Source organism: Crotalus tigris, unplaced genomic scaffold (assembly GCF_016545835.1).
Source record: "Crotalus tigris isolate CLP2741 ecotype Arizona unplaced genomic scaffold, ASM1654583v1 scf7180000017710.2780689, whole genome shotgun sequence".
NCBI classification, from domain to species: Eukaryota; Metazoa; Chordata; class Lepidosauria; order Squamata; family Viperidae; genus Crotalus; species Crotalus tigris.
The window spans coordinates 1,716,202-1,727,335 of NW_024096582.1; the positions used below are offsets into that span (position 1 = coordinate 1,716,202).

The window sequence follows — 11,134 nt, forward strand, 5'->3', positions numbered from 1 at the left end:
GCTCTTATTCAGCCACAGTAAGATGTATAAGGATGATTTTTAAAATTCTCCAAGACAATTTTTTGTATGGGCAATTCCAGAAAGGAAAAGAAATAAGAAATGTGCCATTCCGTTATTCTTTTAATACCTATGTGGATTAGTAGCCCAAACCACAAATCGTTGCAGTAGACTATATATCCATTTCCTACATACTCATCTGAAAATACAAAGACTCAAAACACAAAGTTTGGAAGAATAGCTTGAGTTCAGTACCATCAAGAAATGATCATAAGCAATGGTGGGATTAAAATAATTCTCTTAACCACAATCCCAGCTAATACTCGGTGGCCTTATCCCCTTTCCTATATGCACCAGTTGGGAAACTAGAGAGATGAAGTGTCTGTTCCTGAAATTATTTCTGAGAAGCACAGTTTTCGTCTGAGTGACATGATCAAAGGTGCCACATCTCCATTTGGTTTCCGTCACTCCTCTCTTGGACTTTTGGGGAGGGTTTTTCCCCCCAGCCTCGAAGGAAGTTGAACGAAAACCAGACATGTTCCAGAAAACAGAGATTCGCTGAACTCAACAAAAAATTAGGTATCAGTTCTGCCAAACTGGTGCGAACCGGCTGAATCCCACAACTGAGAGAAAGCGAGATCTTGAAGAATCAGAAATGGGGGTAAAGACTGGAGGAAGAAACAACAACAATCTTCAACATGCTGATGATACAACTCTTCTCTCAGAAACCAAAGAAGGCCTGGAACATATGGTCAAGAAAATCAAAGAAGAAAGTGAGAATTTTAGTCTCTTTCTGAAAATCAAAAAGACCAACTCATGACCTCTGCAAGGAATGGAAATGGCAAAGAGATAGAACACATGGAAAAACTCATTTTTCTAGCGTCACAGATACAGTAGCTCAAACTGGTGAATACAACCCAGAAATAAAAAATCAGATTACACTAAGTCACACAACAATGATGAATATGAGCCAAATATGGAAAAGCAAGGACATCAGTTTGGCAACCAAATGTAGGTTAGCCTGCTGTATTGTGTTCCCCATAACAACCTATAGTTATGAAAGTTAGGCCTTAAAAAAGCAAGACAGTAAGAAAATCAACTCATTTGAGCTGTGGTGCTGGAGAATGCTCTTGCATAGTCCCTGAACAGCAAAAATGACCAAATACTGGAGCCAGACATATCACTGGAAGGAAAAATCACAAAACTGTAACTCACTTATTTTGGCCATGTCATGCGGAGGAATTCATTGGAGAAAGCAATTATGTTTGGAAGAGTGAACAGTAAAAAGAAATCAGGCCATCAAACAACACAGTGGCTGGATACCATAAAAGCTGACACCAGCCATAGAAAAACTCAAAGAAGTAGTAGTGCAAGATCAAGAGATGTGGAAACACCTGGCCCATAGAATCACCAAGAGTCAAATATAAATGGATATCATTATCATCATCACCCTCACCCCCACTATCAGGAAGCATTACAGAAAAATTGATCCCACGATGCAAACAGAATGGTTTTGATTAAGTTAAAATAACTCAACAAAAGAGAAATAAAACTCAAAAGAGAAATGCTACAGTTTATAGAAAAATTCATAATTTCAGAAATATTTTCTTACCTAAGCAGAGAAGCAGAATGACCATGGATGGCCAAATCAGTGGAAATAATTTCTAACATGCTGTCAGCTTCCTTATGTTTTTTTTATGGGAAGTTTGCAGTGAGAGTCGGAAATCTTCCTTTCTTCTCTCCTTTTTCCTTTCTCCTTCCCTTGTTTCCTTTCTCTCTTCCTTGCTTCCTTTCTCCCTCCCTCCTTCTTTCTTTGTCCCTGTCTGTTTTTTCACACTTCTTCCCCTCTCTACCTTTCTCATTTTTCCTTTTTTCCCTCCTTCCCTCTCTCCCCTTCCCAGCAACAGGTATGTACCTCACTCCATCCTCTTTTCTCCTCCCTCCCTCCCCTTCACAGTAGGCAGATAAATGGTTAATGATAGATGAGAGAGGAAGTGAGGAAGAACCCAAGTGGCTGACAACTGAACACAGGGATTGGACCTTTTTCCACTGACTTTTCCCCTGCAAGCTTCCCATAAGCAAAACTTTGTTAGTGGAAAGATAGCAAGGAGTGTAGGAGCATTGGAAATCATATTGGCTCCTTCTGGATTCCCCATCAATTTGTGCAAAACTGTCAGGGAATTTGAAAGTGAGGATCATGTGACAGCAGCTGATGGTGGCAGCACCACTGAACAGCAGCATTGCAGCCACGCTAAAGCAGCAAAAAATTTCCAACATTTAATTCCCCTGGGAGTAACGGGTCTGTACATTAGCCCACTTGAAGCATCTCTGTTGATTTTTTTTTTTTTTTTGCAGCATTTCACTCAACTGAAGGTTGAATTTTAGTAGTATATAGCTAAATATTGATCTTAGACTATATAAGATTATTTTTGTCAAGAACCACCAGCTTACTTTTATTACACCTGACTAAAAAAATATTATTAGAATAAACAAAGAATACCTGCTTAACTTTAGCAAAATTAGATGTAATTCTGGATATTAGGACAAAAGACAATTCAGATTTTTCTTAATCATAAAGAAATAAAAGGCCTCCACTGAATGGTTCAGATAATTATCCATACAGCTACTCATTCAGGAGTAACAGAAGTATGAATTCATCCCAGTCCCTTAATAGTTCATTTAACAGACCATCACAAATTATTCTATTGATAATATCACAGAGAAATAGTTCAAATTATGAATCTATACTTTTCAAGTCTGCCATAAATCTTAAATATATGCTGGCTGGGGAATTCTGGGAGGTGAAATCTACATATCTCAAAGTTGTTCTAAAAACTCAGCAGAGAGGAAGATCAGATTTTCTTTATAAAACTATTTAAAACAAAACAAAGAGAACATAAACAACTGCAGTACTGAAATCTTCAATAAAGCAATGTTAGAAACATAAGCATTCACACTAAAAGGGGATTTTGTTTGAGAAAATGTGTATCATAACATTGTAACAAAGATCTGCTCCTTACTTATTACACAAAACATCACACTATAAAAAAGGCACCATCTGTTCATGTGTGTTTCGTCATTTTCACATTCTTCTATGGACACACACGGTTAGAAACCAAACATATTTCAAAAGCAAGTGCAGATGTGCATGTGGTAGCTGAATTAGGTAAAAAAACTTAAATGGGGAGCACACTAAAACAAGAGGATGGGAAGATATTATGGAACACTGGCCTACTGTTATATGTTTGTTACATTCTCACTCATTATTGTGTTCTGCAATATGCTAAGCTATATGTTATGACTGAAAAACTAAATGGCCGGATTTGCACAACATGGTAAGCCAAAATTTGACACTGGGTTAGAATGTTGAATGGTCCAAGTATAAGAGCCACTATAGATCAAGTAACAGCCTTGGTTGTCCATTTGTTTTGATTTTATGCTTGTTTTTAATTTGTGTGCCACCCACTGTTGCTATAAGCTAAGCACTCATACAAGTCAAAGAAACATATTTTCTTAAATCACAGCTTAGGATGTTTTGTGGAAACAAATCCTTCTCTCTTAGGCAATTGTAGTTCACAGAGCTATTGTTGTAGAGATCACATCACCTGAAAAGTTTATTATAACTGTTAGGCCAGGAATCAAGATAAAAGGATGATAGAAAAAGTCTAAGGATAAAAATAAAAATTAGTACTAATTTTCAGACCTAAGAGAAGAGATAAAGCTAATGAGCTCAGTTTGTCTATGTGTAAATGTAACAAACAATTCAATAAAATAATATGTAACTTCAAAGACGTCAGATTAGCAATATACTAAACTTTATTTTAATGCCTTAATAATCTAAGATGGCCAATACTCATTCTTTGTGCTGTGTATTCATCAGCTTGTTGTCCTTAACACAATTCTCACTTCTCAATTCTACCCTGGCTACAGGTTATGGAGCTGGAGTCAGTAGGCACTAATAAACATAATTCAAAGTTGCAAGGTCAGAAAAGAACATTTTAATTAAACTTCATGTGAAATATAGGAGAATTTCTTTGTTATATAACACAGCATCACACTGTACATACTACCCCATGCATATTTTAAGGCACTGGTTCCATTATGTGAAATTCTCCTAGCCATATAAAATGAAACTTGACAAGAGCTTCAGGGTTTAGAAGATAACTGCCTTTTCACCTGTCTGAAGCATGTAATATTTAAGTCACAGCATTTCTTCTTGTAAGTACTTTCCCGGGCCTGAAACTGACATCAGATTGACAGAACTAATCAGAAGCTGCAAGGCTGACAGCTGACTGAAGTTGTACATTCTTACACATCACAAGCTAGAATGCTATCCTAGGGCAAGGGAAGAGCAACAATGTGAGGTCAAAAGCCTACATACGCAGCTGGTTATAAATCCATCCCCCAATTACCAGTTTGTTATTTTATTTTAAAATAAAAGATGAAAAAGAAATTAACAATTCTTTAAAGAAATACATTGTTTTTCCATCACTACAAATGTGGAAGCTGCATTTTATTTGAATTTTTATCTTGATTAGGCCTATATCTCTGGCAATCGGAAATTAGATCAAAACTGAACCTCAGATGTTTGCCCTGAGAAGCAGGTATAGAAAAAATATGACACATTAGAACAGAGCCTGCTGATAGGCATTATCTACAGCTATTCTCTCCTACAAAGTATCCTTCAAGTAAAACAAATCCATGACAACTATTTTATTTTTGTGAAATGCCCTAAATGTTCAAATAAATACAACTGACTATTTGCTAGGGTCCGTGGTGGCAAACCTATGGCATGCGTGCCACAGGTGGCATGCAGAGCCCTCTCTGTGGGCACGCACACTGTTGCCACAGTCCTAGGCCTTCAGCTGGGTATTATAAAACCTTTTCACTTTAGGCGTCCACCACCGTGTGCAAAAAAAAAAAAGTTCAATCAATTTCAACTTCTCGGGAAAAAAAATATCTCGCAAAGTTGGAATTGATTGATTGAACTTTTTAGTCCCACCCAGCCTGCCATTACCACCACAGCCATGCCCACCCAATGGGCCATGCCCACCCAATGGGCCATGCCCATTCGGCACCCGACGATACATAAGTGGGTTTTGGGTTGCAGTTTGGGCACTCGGTCTCTAAAAGGTTCGCCATCACTGTGCTAGGTGATTGAATTTGTACCTCTTAACAATAGGCTCAAACAGATTATACTAGGAATTTCATACAACAGTAATTTGATTATGGATGATGGAATACTAGGCTAATACAGTATTTTTTCAAATTTGGCAACTTTTAAGGTGTGTGGATTCAATTCTCAGAATTCATGGTGGCTGGAGAGTTCTGGGAGTTGAGGTCCACACATATTACAAGTTGCCAAGTTTGATCAACACTGCACAAGGATGTTCTTGATCACTCTTGTACTGATCAATGAATAAGATTTTGTCAATTTGTTAAAATTTTCCTCCTTTCTCCCAAGCTAAGATTGGGGAATAAATGGGAAGGGAAAGAGGGAGGATAGCAGGCAGACAGACAACTGCAACTCAAGGCTTAGAGGTAGTCAATGGCAATTATATAACTGCAATTATATGACTTTTGAAAAACATATTCATACAAATGGGCTAGTGAGCTAAGCTAAGTGAAATTGAATTATCTAAAGCAGTAGTCCCAACCCCCGGTCCATGAACCAGTACTAGGCCACAGCATGCCAGCAACCGGTCCGCACAAACAAGCAAAGCCCCATCCCGAGATCCAGGCAGCACACAAAACCACACACCCTCCAGTCCGCATAAAAACCCCTCTCCACGTTACCGGTCCCTGGTGCCCAAAAGGTTGGGGACCACTGATCTAAAGAATAAAAAAGCTGACAAATTATTAAAATTTTCTGAAAGGTATGACTGAACACAAATTTCCTCAAGACATCTTTTTTTAAATTATTTAAAAATTGAGTATTTCTCCTTTTCAGTTTTTTTTTTTTTTTTTTTTTGGCTAGGTCAGAACTAACTTGCAAAGAAAGCATCACAATTAAGGATGATTTACTTCAGCATTGTCTAACAGATGTCATGACAAATGCAAACGAAGGACAGGAGGTTAACAATGCTTTCTTACTAGTGTTTACCAGCAAGCAGTATGGGAAAGTATCCTGCCTATGATTCTGTAGTTTGGTATTTTTTAAACTTGGCAACTTTAAGAGAATTCTGGGAGTTGACATCTACACATCATAACATTGTCAAATTTGGAAAACTGCTATGGTTAGTGATCATCAATGAATAGTGTAATTTAATTTTTCATGAATTTGTCTAATTCCAATTTCAGTTATATAACACATTGATGCTGATGATTATATCTGAAGGTATCAAATTCCTATTGTTCAACCATGTGCCATGTGAACCAGTAATTCTTTTTAATGCCTTTATTACAACTTTTAGTATTATGGGGATTGGGAGAAAGGAAGAGAGAGGAACCTCTTCCTCTTCACCATTTCCATTTTATAGAGTTCTATCATTTATCTTTTTTTCTATGCTAAAAAGATTTAAATGATATATTTTCTTCAAGGAATTGATCCAGATCTTTGCTCATTTTGATTGTCCTTTTAGGCATTAAAAAGAATTACTGGCTCCCATGGCACATGGTTGAACAATAGGAATTTGATACCTTCAGATATAATCATCAGCATCAATGTGTTATAACTGAAATTGGAATTAGACAAATTCATGAAAAATTAAATTACACTATTCATTGATGATCACTAACCATAGCAGTTTTCCAAATTTGACAATGTTATGGATGTTTGGGAGACAGTGATTGTTAAAACCTCTTTAATTCAGATTCTTTAACATGAACAACTTTAAAATGTACATTACAGAATACAGAATTCATAACTTGGTGGCATTCAGCACTAGAATTATACCGCTAAGTGTGCCTTACAGACCTATTAACACATAACATGGGCCTACTTACAAAATTACCCATACAGTGAAAGAACATCTGCTTATATACAAGGTGGCCTAGTTAGCCATAAGATTAAATTCATCTTGATATGATTAGGAAAAATGTTAATAAAGTTGGTCAATATCAACGAAAGATGTATAGAAGTCAGATAATATATTCTATAATAAAGTATCCTGAAGCAAGCCCTTGGTCATAAAACAAGTTTGACTTTCTAAGGAAAACTCTATGTGACAGAGACAACAATTTGAAGAAAAGAGGCATGAATAAATAATAATAAACAGCTTTGTATTTTTTTTTAAAAAGTTGCAAAATTAATAAGAGTTGATAGCAAGATTAAGAAGCTAAATTTTATCTCAGCTTGTTCATTATGGAGTACAAGCAAGCAAGGAATCCCCTTTCTTTTTATAGTAAAAAATGTTCAGCAATATTTATTTTGTGCCTTTGAATCAGTGTTTACTCTAGTGGTTTTCTTGGCAAAATTTTCAGAAGCGGTTCACCATTGCCTTCTTCCTAGGACTGGGAAAGAGCGACTGGCTCAAACTCACCCTGATTTTATGCTTAAAGAAAGACTAGAAGTCATAGTCTACTGGTTTCTAGCCTGGTATCTTAGCCACTACATCAAAGTAGTTCTCTTCAATCCCTACCATAAAGCAAAGCAAGCAAACAAACATGCTGGATATGCTTTGGTCATGATATAATATACTCCTTTCTAAATATGAGCTAATAACCCCAAGAAGAGTTAAAATTCCTAATATTAGTAATAAGTGGTTCATATAACCTCTGAAACAGCATCAGCTACCTTGTTGCCTTTCTTCTCCCTTTAGCTAAACCTTTAAAATTAGCGGGTGCTTTAAAATCCTTAAATTAATGGTGATAAACGGCACAATATAGTATTCAGACAGTAAGCTGCGAAGCTGTATTATTATGCCTTCTAATATACTTCCTAAAAGCTAAGTATGATTAAAATAAGAAAACTATTTGAAGATCTGCTTTGTATAAAAGTTTTCCAGTGTAGAATGGCATCCATATTTGGATTTTCTGACCTACTCCAAATCTGTGAGAGAATTACCGGCATCACTATTTCTAAAATGTCATCTGAATGTTCATTGTATAATAATATGAAAATTTTTATAAGATAAACAGAATAGTGTATGCTTATGTCAGCATCACTGATCCTACAGCATTTTGTTGCATTGAATGTCTAGCTTCACTTTACAGAGGCTTTTAAAGTGTGATTTTGATTCAAAGAAATTCAATGAATGGATGAATAAATAAAAATGGCTCATGTAAGACCACCTTTCATGAGCAAACTACATATAATCATTACATGCTCCAAAAGGTCAAGTTGAACACTAAATACATATTTCAATATTTATGAGTAGTACTTACCTAGAAATCAAATAGCAACCACAAATTCAATGTTCTTGAAACCATTACTTCCACTGAGAAGTTATAGTCTCAGCAGTGCAATGAAGTTTATGAAGCAATGTCTGTCTCATATATTTATCAAATTTGTGCAGCCGCAGCTCACCAAAAACAACATATAACAAACAACAATGCTTTATCTTAAGTAAATTATGCCAGTCCTGCGCTATGTTCACTATATCATTGTCTGTTAATAAAATATTTCAAAAATCAAACCTGCATAGGAAGCAGCAATATATTTTGTGGATTATATCATTTTAGCTCTCATTATCCCATTCAAAGACATTATGAAAATCAATTCTTCTAAAAGTCAGTAAGACTTATAACGCAGAAGTCTGGAAAAGGTATTCAGGCTTGCCCTATAATCTAAAAATGTAATTCAAAGAATTATACTTATAGCATTTTAGGGAACCTTCTCTCATTTGCCAAAATTTTATTTTCTACTACATGGTCCTTGATATAATATGCAGAAAAACAACACAATTAAATCTATAATTAAGTGTAAGATGTTGCATGTTTATCTTGAAGTTAAACACTGCGACACTAAAAGTATTACGCCATGCCTGTCGAAAGCACAATGACAACAGTTTACATAGTCTGAAACAAAAAAACACCATTGTTTGGAGAAATAGAAAGTGATATGTTTAAAAGTATATTATCATAAAGTTAGGAACCAAGCCATGCCCTAATAAACGTAGCTCAGCATCCTTATTGGCTTGATGGCAGAAAATAGAATTTTAAAAGTGAGAGACAGAAATAAAGTGAGCAAGCAGTTGGAGAGTAAAGCCTATCACAGAAAACAGAAACCAGGAACTCTTCCCTTATTTTTCAAAGTTCTATTTTCTGCCTTTCTTCTGACCTTTCTTATTTGTTAACTTTCAGACAAGCCAAGTCGGCTCCTTTGGCACTCTGCGATCCACTCTTACCCTATTGTTTCTCCAAGAACAGTTAATAATGTCAGAACAATGCACACATTACTTAAAAGCCACAAGCATCACTTTCCCCTAATTAGACAATGACTGCTACAGAACCGCTTTTCATCAGAGGTCCTCTTGAATCCCAGTCTCATTTACAGGCGCCTTCGCAAAACCGAGCAAGTACAGACATCGAGTGACGTGCGCTCCAAAAGCGCCAAGGAGCGTTTCTGTACAACCCGGCGTCAATTAAGAGAAGACGGGATAGAAAACTTGAAGGAGAAAAAAACACAACTCGTCACTCCGGGCTGACTCACGCAATCTATTCTAGCGGGAGGGAAGCGGGGTGGTGGTGGTGGTGGGGGAAGTTTGCTGTGACAAAACCCGCTGTCGTTCCCCCTTAGGCGAATCGTAAATAGAAAAGAGGCAAAAAGAAAAACAGAAAGGAAAACTCGGCAAGAAATAAATCCCTCACAAAAGCGGGTTTATCTACCGGAGGAATCTTTCACTCACTCAGTAGCCGCAGCTCCCAAGGCCCTTCGCGGTCGCCGATCTCCGCCTCGTCCAGGCTATCTCGGAAAAAGATGCCTCTAAAAGCCTCCTAATCGCCGGCTTAGAAGAGAGGGGGATGGGGTGTTGGGGGGGGGGGAACAGCCAAATTAGCTCAACCGCTTCCAGCTCGGGGATGCCCCTCGTACCCGATTCTTACGCTCCCTTCGCCCCAAACAGGGCAGTACCCAAGTTTGCTCTTGCAATCCAGCTCTGGCCGGGCACCGTCCAAGATGCAAGGGGGAAAAAAGTTGTTCAACAGCAAAACCCGAAAAGCTGCAGCGCCGGAACCGCTCTCGGCCGGGAAGGGAGCCGACGAGAAAAGGCGCACGTTCCCAAGTAGACAAAGCGGGCGGGAGGGAGGAGGCGAGAAGAGGCAGGTGCCCGGCGGGAAGCCCGGACGTGGCGCGGTCCAGAGAGAAAGAAAAGGCACCGGGAGGGGAGAGAAGAGGAAAGAAAGACGAGCAAGAAGCTGCCCGGAGGGCTGGAAGAGGATGCAGAACAAGCAAGCCCCACCATGAGAACGAGGGCGAAAAACACTGGAATCGACCAGGAGTCCGGAAAGAAGCGGCGAGATGGCCCGCGGAGCAAACGGGAAGAGCTGCCGCGGAGCCGGAGCCCTGGCGCAACTTGTCCTCCGCTGAGCTCGCGGGGGACACTCTTTGGCCGCCCTCTCCAGCTACTCACCGCCCTGCCCGCTGCTGCCTCTCCGCCGCCTTCTCCAACTGTTCGATGACCACCTCCGGGGTTTTTTCCTCCCGGATTGGAGTAGACGGCCGCGATCACTGCCTTTCTGACGACGAGCCAAGAGCTAGGGCCCACCCCCGAGTTGCCCAGGCCCGCCCCAAGCCCTCCCCCTGCCAGCTCGCCGCTCCGCCTCTCCCAAACCCAAATATGTACCGGCGGCGGCCCTGCTTTTCCTGCCTGCTGGGAGGGGGAAATGTTTGTTTTTCCTCAGAGTCGCCGCCTTTGCGAAGAGGCTTCGAGTGAAATTAGGAGGCCAAGGCGAAGTCTGAGAAGCCGGACGCGGCAGCGGCGGCGGCGAATGCCTCGCCTTGCAGGGCAAAGAAAGCGGCTCCCCCGTTCTCGACGAGTGGGAGGAAGGAAACGAAAGGGGACCTCCAAAGAGCTTTTCTGAAGCCAACCGCTGGAGCCGCTGACAGGATGAGTGGGTGCCATGTTAGGGGCAACAAGAGGACTTTTTTTTTTTTTTTTTTGCAAGACGTCTGAAACTACACTTGATTGTGGCTTCGTGTACACACGCGGGCACTTAGCCCGCACGTAAAGATGCTATTGACTCCTTAGAGTGATTG

The 11,134-nt window shown here is 39.4% G+C and overlaps 1 protein-coding gene across 5 annotated transcripts in view; it reads right to left on the reverse strand.

Moving 5' to 3' along the window:
• PAM (peptidylglycine alpha-amidating monooxygenase) overlaps positions 1–10,653 on the reverse strand; it is a 155,739-nt gene extending 145,086 nt beyond the window's left edge. For 3 of the 5 annotated variants that reach the window (XM_039338635.1, XM_039338633.1, XM_039338629.1), the window contains exon 1: positions 10,509–10,653. The gene's annotated coding sequence lies outside the window, so the exon portion shown is untranslated. The other 2 variants (XM_039338630.1, XM_039338632.1) reach the window with 2 other exon arrangements.
• Between the last annotated feature and the right edge of the window lie 481 nt (positions 10,654–11,134).